Here is a 9,395-nt window from a genome sequence, read left to right as displayed (position 1 = left end):
CATTCAATTATTGATGGGTACTTGGGCTGCTTCCACCCCTCTGCTATCATGATCAATGCTGTGATTAACACAGGTGTGCAGGTTGAAACTAAAGCAGCACACCCTCCACCATTGAGTCAATTCCTACCTATAGTGACCTTTCACCTGGTTTCCGAGGTTAGATGTCTTTATGGGAGGAGATTACAATCTTGTTCCTATAAAAGGGCTGATAGATTTAAACCACCAGCCTTTCAGTTAGCAGCCCAAACCACAGTATTTTCAATTGTTTGTCATGCAAAAGTTAGGCAACAAATAAAAAGGGCCAAGTGGTTGGTGCCTTTGAATTGTGGTACAAAGAATAATGACTATATCCTGAGTGTTCCTTAGAAGCAACGATGGTGGTGATGGTGTTCATCTTGAACATGGTATCAGGCCGGGTCAGTGCCCAGGAGGGATCATGCCTGAGAAGTAGAGTGTCAGCCAAAGAGTTGAAGGCCTTTAGTGACATGGATTGAAGAAAAGATTGCAACTGTGGGTTTGCCCACCCAGTGGACGGTGTAGGATTAAGCAAAGTTTCTTTCTTTTTTTATTATTCTTATTACTAATTTTAATGAAAGTTTACAGAGACTTTGGATTTCCATTCATTCATTGTTGTACAGATTTCTTTCTGTTGCACATAGGGTACAAATTCAATAGCACTTAACCACAAAAATAATAATAAATTATAATGTGTGATCCATATCTGAGGAAGCATAAGCACTCCAAAAAGAAGGTATAAAGACCATTTGAGAGCAATTGAAAGAACTTGGGTAGTCACTCTCTCTGTGTGTGTGTGTGTGTGTGTGTGTGTGTGTGTGTGTGTGTGTAAGAACACCAGTGCTCTCAGGAGTTCTGGTGGTAAAATTGTTAAGCACTTGGCTGATAGCTGAAAGGCTGGTGGTTTGCCCATCCAGCAACTCTGGAGTAATAAGACCTGGAAATTTGTTCTTAAACAGATTTATTGTTATTATGTGCCATGAAATTGGACCTTCTGTGAGGTTTTCAGAGACAGCAAATTGCACAGCCCATCCTTCTCCTGTGGAGCAGCTGGTGGATTCGAACCACATGTTTTGGGATTGCAGCACAGCTTCTTACCACTAGCCTAGAAAACCTTACTGGGCAATTCTGCTGTGTTACATGGAGTTGCTATGAGTTGAAAATTGACTCACTGGTATTGTTGTTGTTGTTACGTTCCTTTGAGTCAGCTACAACTCAGAGACTCTATACACAATAGCTCTAAATCCTTCTGTATCCTGAGCCAATCTCACTGTCGCTGATACACCTACTCTCATTACTCCAGTTATTGTGTTGCTCCATCTCATCCAGCGTCTTCTTCTCCTGTGCAACCATTCCAAGCATGATATTCTTCTCCAAAGACTGGTCCCTCCTGGCTACATGCCTGAAATATGTGAGACAGAGTCTCAAAATTCTTGCCTCCAAGGAGCAGTTTTGTCTCACCCTCTCCAGCACAGACATGTTAGTTCTCTTGGCAGTTCATGGTGTGTTCAATACCCTTCTCCAGCACCACAACTCAAAGGCATTAATTCTTCTGTCATTTGTGGTTGTTGTCCATCTCTCTGATGCATAACAAGGGATTGGAATAAACAAGTAAAAAAATAAAAATTTTTCAAAAAAGAAAGAGGAAGCAGGCCTTCAGTGAGCTCTTTGGGGCCAAAGATTCCTGACCACTCTTACTGGGGGGTCTACAGGAGCGAAAGCAACATCCAAATCAAAGAAGCAGAGACTTGACATGAGATGGAGCTGACCTTGGAACTGCTACCCCGCTGATCCGGCCATAGGAGCTCCTGCCCAACATGAATGGACAACTGAAGGGGATGGGGAGAGAACCTTAATTGGTAGGACTAACACTGGTCTAAAGCCCTGTAAGGCTGAAGGCTCACGTGCCTGTGAGCACATCTCAGCAGTTGTCCTGACTGAGTGAAAGTGTATTCTACTACTAACCTGACTTAGAGTGTTTTGACTTCCTTAAAAAAACCCAACAAGTAATTGCAAAGGCCATGGTCTGGAGCAGGCACACCTTAGTCTCTACGCTGACATCCTTGCTCTTCAGCTCTTTGGAGAGGTCCCTGACAACAGATTTTCTTAGTGCAATTCATCTTTTGATTTCCTGACTCTTGTTGATGAGAGTGTTGACTTTGGAACTGTTCAAGCTGAAACTGTGAACAATTTCAATTTCTTCTCCACCTATTATGATGCTACCAATTGGCTCAGTGGTAAGAATCTTCGTTTCTTTTAGGTTGAGCTTCAATCCATATTGCAAATGACAGTCCTTGACTCGTTGGATCAAACGCTTCAGGTCCTCCTCCATTTCAGCAAGCAAGGTTGTGTTATCAGCTTATCATAGGTTGTTGATGAGGCTTCCTCCAATCCTGATGTCACATTCCTCCTCATAAAGTCTAGTCTCTCTAATGATCTGTTCTGCATATAGATTGAAAGGGTATGGAGAGAGGATGTAGCCCTGACCCTCTCATTTTCTGATTTTGAAACATGCAGTGTTTCCAGTTCTGACAACTGCCTCCTGGTTCTGGTAGTGGTTTTGCATGAGCATGACCAAGTGTTCTGCGACTTCCATTCTTCACAAGGTTAGTCACAATCGATTAGAAACTCTAAAATCAAATGATGCAGGGCATCAAACTGCTGTTTTATATAACATTTGCCCCAAACCTTTGAGGAAACAGTCTCAGAACTAGTAGGCCAAGAACCCACAATGAGTAGGAGTAACTCCAGAGCTGGCATCTGGATATGAATGTCTGTGCATTCAGTCACTGTTTGACACCCTTGGGTGCTCTGGTGGCATTGTCTAGAGGGAATTGTGCTCTAACCGAAGGTGGCCTCTCTCTGGCAGTTCAAATCCACCAGTGGCACCAAGGGAAAAAGATGTGATTTCCAGCTCTGAGAATTGGAGGATCAGCTGTGAATTAATTCCAACCCAATGGCAACACATTTGAGCTTTTTCTTTGAATATCCTAGATGGAGACGACCTTTTACCAAAAGACCCTTCAAACAGGTTGTTATTCCTTTTCTAATCTCTCGCTATGTTGCAAGGAGGGACTGGTCCTTGGAGAGGGACATCATGTTTGGGAGAGTGGAGGGACGGCGCAGGAGAGGAAGACCCTCGATGTGATGGATCGATTCTGTGACTGAAGTGGTGGGAATGAGTGCATTCGAGAAGGCTAGGTTGCCACAGGTTAGAGCGGAGTTTAGGACTCTTGTACATAGGGTCGCTATGAGTTGCAAGCGACTCAATGGCGCATAACAATAGCAAGCTCTCGCTTAAGTCTGTCACTTGGCTGTACTGTGGTAACTTAAATTTTGTTAAAATGCAGGTGCTCTATCAACCACATGTCAAATACTAGCAGAATTATGGGTGAAAGGTGCCAGTGAAGCTTCCAAACTCAGCCGACTTAAGAAAGGCCTGGTGATCTGCTGCTTGGAGTTGGCGGATGCACACAGTCTAGTCTTAACTAGTCTTAACACAATTGCTGTAGACGTCATGAGGGGGGTTGATTGCTGGAAGAAGACCTCAGGTTTGGCACGGTAGAGGACCATCGAGGGTAAGGCAGGCTCTCCCTGAGCACAATCGCCAGAATGAAGAGCTCAGACACGCCAGCAAACGGGGGGGGGGGGGGGGCAGGATGACACCAGGCCAGGAAACAAAAAAAATCCTGCTGTATTTAGGGTCACCATGAACTGGAGTTCTCTCAATGGCCGCTATCTAACCAAGAAGAGGAAGAACTTGCTTGGAAACATAAATGAGAGTAATAGATCGAATCAGTGTCAGTTTCTTGTGTGTGATGATGGTGTTTTGATTACGAAGGAGCATGTTCCTTGTTCCTGAAGTCTTCAGGGGTGAAATATCACAGGGCCTGCAAATTATAAATCGTGTCATTTTTTAAAAAAAATCTCAACGTCTAAATAGAAAGTTAATGTTGAAAATATTAGCAACTGGTAAAGGTGACTTGTCCTAGTTTGCTGGGACTGTTGTAACAAAATGCAAGTGGGTGGATTTTAGAACACAGATTTATTCTCTCAGTGTTAGAGACCAAAAATCCAAGTTAGAATATCAGCTTCAGAGGGAGATCTTGCTTTTTTATCTCAGCTTCTAGTGGCTGCCAGCAACCCTTGGTCTTCCAGGGCCCAGAGACAAACCTTCTTCTGTCACTACATGGTGTGTGATTCTCTCCTATCTCCCTGTGTACCCATTCTAACCTTTTTAAAGACGCCATCTGGAAAGAATTAGGTTCATGCTCCACCCTAATCTGATGTGACCTTGTGAATGTGAGTGGGAAAGCTCAAGGCTTTACTCCCAAACAGACTCACAGTCTCAAGTTCCAAGGTTAGATCTTCAGCCTATCTTTAGGGGAAGGTGGAGTCTGTAGTGAATTGTGCAACGAACCTAAAGGCACCTCCAGAGGTTCAAATCCACCAACAACCAACCCTTCAAGAGAGAGATGGGCAATTGCCTCCCATTTCCATTATAGCCTTGGAAACCCAGTGCAGGGTCTTTGAGTGGGAAACGACACAGTGGCAGTGGGGAAAAGCAGAGAAGGAGAGTCTTGTACTATTCTCTCGACTTCTTTATAGCTCTCCTATTATTTTTTTTTTCAAAATGAAAAGTTGGAAAAGATAATGCCAAGATGAAAATATGGCTCTTTAAGGCCAGCTTTCTAGTCTGGTAGGGATTAGTGGAGCCCTCAAGACTGTAGTCCTATTGTAAATCATTACTCCTGCGTGCTGCATAGATAGTATTCCATTGTGTGAATGTACCACAGTTTCTCAACCCATTCACTTGTAGTTGGACATTTGGGCTGTTTCCATGTTCTTGTGATGGTGAATAATACTACATAACTTGGGAGAGACTGGAGAGCATTATGCTGAGTGAACTCACTCAGTCTCATAAGGAAAAATACTGCATAAGACCATTATTCTAAAAATAGAAGGATAACTAGTAAAACATACATGGAGACCTATGGAGAGACTGTGGAAGTAGAGGGGTGAGGATGGGTAAGGGTGAAACCACAGGGTTGCACAGTTTGGTGGGTGGAGGGAGGGGGTGAAGGAATTGGGAAGGATCTGGCAGGGACCTGAAAATATTGGGTAATGATGGGCAAGGTCCAATGGTGAGTGATTTTAAAGAACAGAATGGATGAAAAATGATTGTATGAAACTCAATAAGAATGAAGAGTAGTGTGAAACACAATGTGTAAGAACTTTATGAACAAACTAATATATAATTTTTAAAAAGACCAAAAAAATGCACTATATAATCACTCTCTGAACCTGAAACAAAACTTGCCCTCATGCTCAACTTTCAGGCAAACAGCAAACAGGCTTGTCAAGAGAACAATACCACCAAAGAGACACTCCCTCTTCACAAGGACCAACCATAAAGGGTCTAAAGAGCAGCACTTGCCCAAAGGTAAAGCCCAGAAAGCAGGAAGGGGCAGAATTAAAGGACTAAGGGAAATGAGAACCACAGGGAGGAAGTGGGGAAAGGTGATTGCACTGTGGGTATTGTCATAAATGGAGGGAGCTCTTGTGGCAGAGTGCATAGGGAGCTGCACTGCTCCCCCAAAGGTGGCTGGTTCTAATCCACCAGCACCTCTTTGGGAGCAGGAGGGGCACTCTCTTCCCTTGTGATTTCATAGAGCCATCTCCACTAAATTAATTTGGAAGAGATCTATATTTATTCCCATTCCAAAGAAGGGTGACCCAACAGAGTGTGCAAACTATAGAACAGTATCATTAATTTCACATGCAAGCAAGATTCTACTGAAGATTATCCAAAAATGACTGGAACAACACATCAGCAGAGAATTGCCAGAAGCCCAGGCTGGGTTTAGAAGGGGTCGTGGTACTAGGGATATTGTAGCTGATGTTAGATGGATCTTAGCTGAAAGCAGGGAATACCAGAGGAATGTCTGTGTTTCATTGATTATGCAAAGGCATTTGACTGTGTGGACCATAACAAACTGTGGCTGACTCTGAGAAGAATGGTAATCCCAGAACACTTGATCGTGCTAATGAGAAATCTATACTTGGATCAAGAGGCAGTCGTCAGAACAGAGCAAGGGAACACTGTATGGTTCAAAATTAGGAAGGGCATATGCCAGGGATGTGTCCTGTCTCCATACCTTTTCAACCTGTATGCAGAACGGATTATCCAGGAGGCTGGGCTCTATGAGGAGAAGTGTGGTGTCAGGATTGATAGAAGATTCATCAACAATCTGCGTTATGCAGATAACACAACCCTGCTTGCTGAAACTGAGGAAGACCTGAAGCGCTTGCTGCAGAGGGTTGACTGCAGCCTCCAATATGGCTTGAGGCTCAATGCCAAGAAGACAAAGATTCTCATCACTGAACTAATTGGCAGCATCAGGATGGATGGTGAAGAGATTCAGATTGTTCACAGCTTTAGTTTGCTTGACTCTACAGTCAGCACTCTCGGCACCGGTAGCCAGGAAATTAAAAGACGCATTGCGATGGGAAAGTCTGCTGTTAGGGACCTCTCCAAAGTACTGAAGAGCAATGGTGTCTCTCTGGAGACTAAGGTGAGCCTGATACAGGCCATGGTCTTCGCTATCATTTGTTATGCGTCAGAGAGTTGGACAATGACTAGGGAGGATAGAAGGAGAATTAATGCCTTTGAGCTGTGGTGCTGGAGAAGAGTATTGAGAATACCATGGACTGCTAGGAAAACAGATTCATCCTGGAAAGGGTTAAACCGGACAGCTCCCTGGAGGCAAGGATTCTGAGGCTCCGTCTAACATACTTGGACATGTTGTAAGGAGGGACCAGTCCTTGGAGAGGGACAGCATGCTTGGTACGGTGGAGAGACAGCGCAGGAGGGGAAGGCCCTCTATGAGGTGGATTGATTCAGTGATTGGGGTTGTGGGGGTAGGTGTGTTGGAGACAGTGCGATTGGCACAGGACAGAGCAGAGTTTAGGGCTGTTGTACATAGGGTTGCTATGAGTCACAAGAGACTCAACGGCACATAACAACAATACGTGGTTTTTGAGGGGGTTGGGTTTTTAAAAAAAATTACTATCATCAAACAGTGGTATAGCACTGGTATGTCCATTTGCTGCACAGAGGAAACTCATGGTTGCTGTGATGCTAAACACTGTGACGCTGATGTGTCAAATGTGATAATGGTCACCCATGGTGGACAGTGTTTGGTGGAGCTCCCCGATTCAAACAAGCTTGGAAGCAGGAGTGGCAACCACTTCCGAAATGGCTTGCCTCCAGAAACTCTATGAACCTGGAGAAAGGATGAAAGTTATATAAATGTTCAGGTCTTTCATTCATAGGGTCGCTATGCGTCGTCTGTGACTCAACAGCACTTAACAACAACAGCAACATCCTCAAACAAAATGCATGTGAATGGTTGAAGGAAAAACAATTTGCTTTGTAAACCACACTCAAATCACAAATAAAATTTTAAAAAGATTGCTTTTTGGTTTGCGTTGTGCAAAACCCCGCTGCCTTTGAGTTGATGTCTATTTATAAGGAACTGTCCGGCGGACGGAGCTCCAGTGGTTAGTCCTAGGGTGCGCGCTGCTGACCAAAGGCTCACTTAAACCCTCCAGGGGCTCCAAGGGAGAAAGATGGACATTCGAAGGCCTTCGGAGGGTCTGCAATGAGTGGGTTACAGCCTGTCGACAAGGAATTTAGTGAATTCTACAGCGAGAGAGAAGACGACTCTCGATGAGATGGACAGACACAGGGGCAGCGGTAATGGGCTCGAGGCTGTCAGACATGGTGAGGATGGCACAGGACAGCACAGGGGTCAGCTCTGTCGTGTACGGGAACACTGAGTCACACTCAATGTGACAGCACCTGAAAGCAGGACGGAATAGAACTGCCCCAGCGGGTCTGCAAGGCCGTAAATGTCTACGGGAGGAGAGCATCACGTCTTTCTTTCACAGGGCGGAATTGAGTTCAAACTGCTGACCTTTTAGTTAGAAGCTGTATGCTTTAACAATTGAGCCACTAGTGCTCCTTTGAAGGCAAACATTTGCTAAACCTTGGCTAACGAAAATACAATCCAGACCTCAAGAAGCTCAGAGTTTAGTAAGGAGAACAGCCCATTTTACTCTTTATAACCTTCACTCTGTCCCCAGATGCAGACCTTCCACAGGCTGTGGGTCTGTGTGATGAAACCTTTGTCGGTCCCAGCTGTCAGGGTTGGTGGGTTCAGACATCCCATAATCCTACAGCAGGCCTCTGCTGAGACAACAAGACATACAGGGGCCAATTAAACCAATTTATGCAAAACAATTTGTTCAATGCACGTGGAAAAAAAGTAGGCCAAGAATTAGCAGGAAGAACTGTACATTCAACTGTGCTGTCATTTTCCTGTGAAATCGTCCGTAGGAAGCTTGCTCTGAGCACACAGTCTTTCTGATCCATCTGAAACAGAGTGAAACAGAGACCCTCTCCTTTTCCGTGTTGTTCTACAGTCTTCCTCCAGGTTATGCTTTTAAGCTGCTGTTGTTGTTAGCCAAAAGTGGGTGACTCGACTCTGCGGTCCTCAGGGCTGCCTTTAACTGTTTTTGGTGAAACATTCTTCTAGGTCGTGTAACCCTGGTGTGCCCGATTAAAACAAGCTTGGAAGCAGGAGTGGCATCTACTTCCGTAATAGCTTGCCTCCGGAAACTCTGGGAATGTGGAGAAACAATCAAAGCTATACAAGCGCTCAGGCCTTTTGTTCATAGGGTCACTATGAGTCGTCTGTGACTTGATTGCACTTAACAACAACAAGTATAATGTCCGTCTCCAGCAGCTGGTCTCTCCCGATAGCCTGTCCAAAGACCTGAGAACAAGTCTCACCAGCCTCACTTGTAAGGGACGTCCCAGATGTGCTTCTTCCAGCAAAGACTGCCTCGTGCACCTCACATTCTGATCGTTACTGGATGCCTTCTGCTTTCCTGCACATCGTAGGTCAGACAACACTGACAGGTGAAAGGCCCCAAAACCATGCTTGGCCCACGTCCTGAAGGTTGGCTGAGGCCTGAGGACGCAATCTTTCCTGCCAGCCTTCGGGGTGTCTTCAGCATGTTTCAGGGTGCTCCTATTCATAAGGTTTCCAAGGCTGATGGTTTTCAGTAGGAGACCACCACATCCTTCTTGCTTGTCTTAGTCTAGAAGCTCTGCACAAGGTGTCCACTGTGGGTGACCTGCAAGGGTTTGAGCTTCCGGTGCTGTGGCTGCCAGCATTACAGCCTACAACAAGCCTAACAAATTGAAAGGCAGTGCACACCCATGTTTATTGCAGCTTTGTTCACAATAGCAAGGAGTTGGAAACAACCTAAGTGCCCATCAACAAACGAATGGCTAGAGAAGCTGTGGTATA

The sequence above is a fragment of the Elephantulus edwardii genome, unplaced genomic scaffold (assembly GCF_000299155.1).
Source record: "Elephantulus edwardii isolate Elephantulus edwardi_28Jun2011 unplaced genomic scaffold, EleEdw1.0 scaffold00024, whole genome shotgun sequence".
NCBI classification, from domain to species: domain Eukaryota; kingdom Metazoa; phylum Chordata; class Mammalia; order Macroscelidea; family Macroscelididae; genus Elephantulus; species Elephantulus edwardii.
This window is presented reverse-complemented; position numbering follows the sequence as displayed.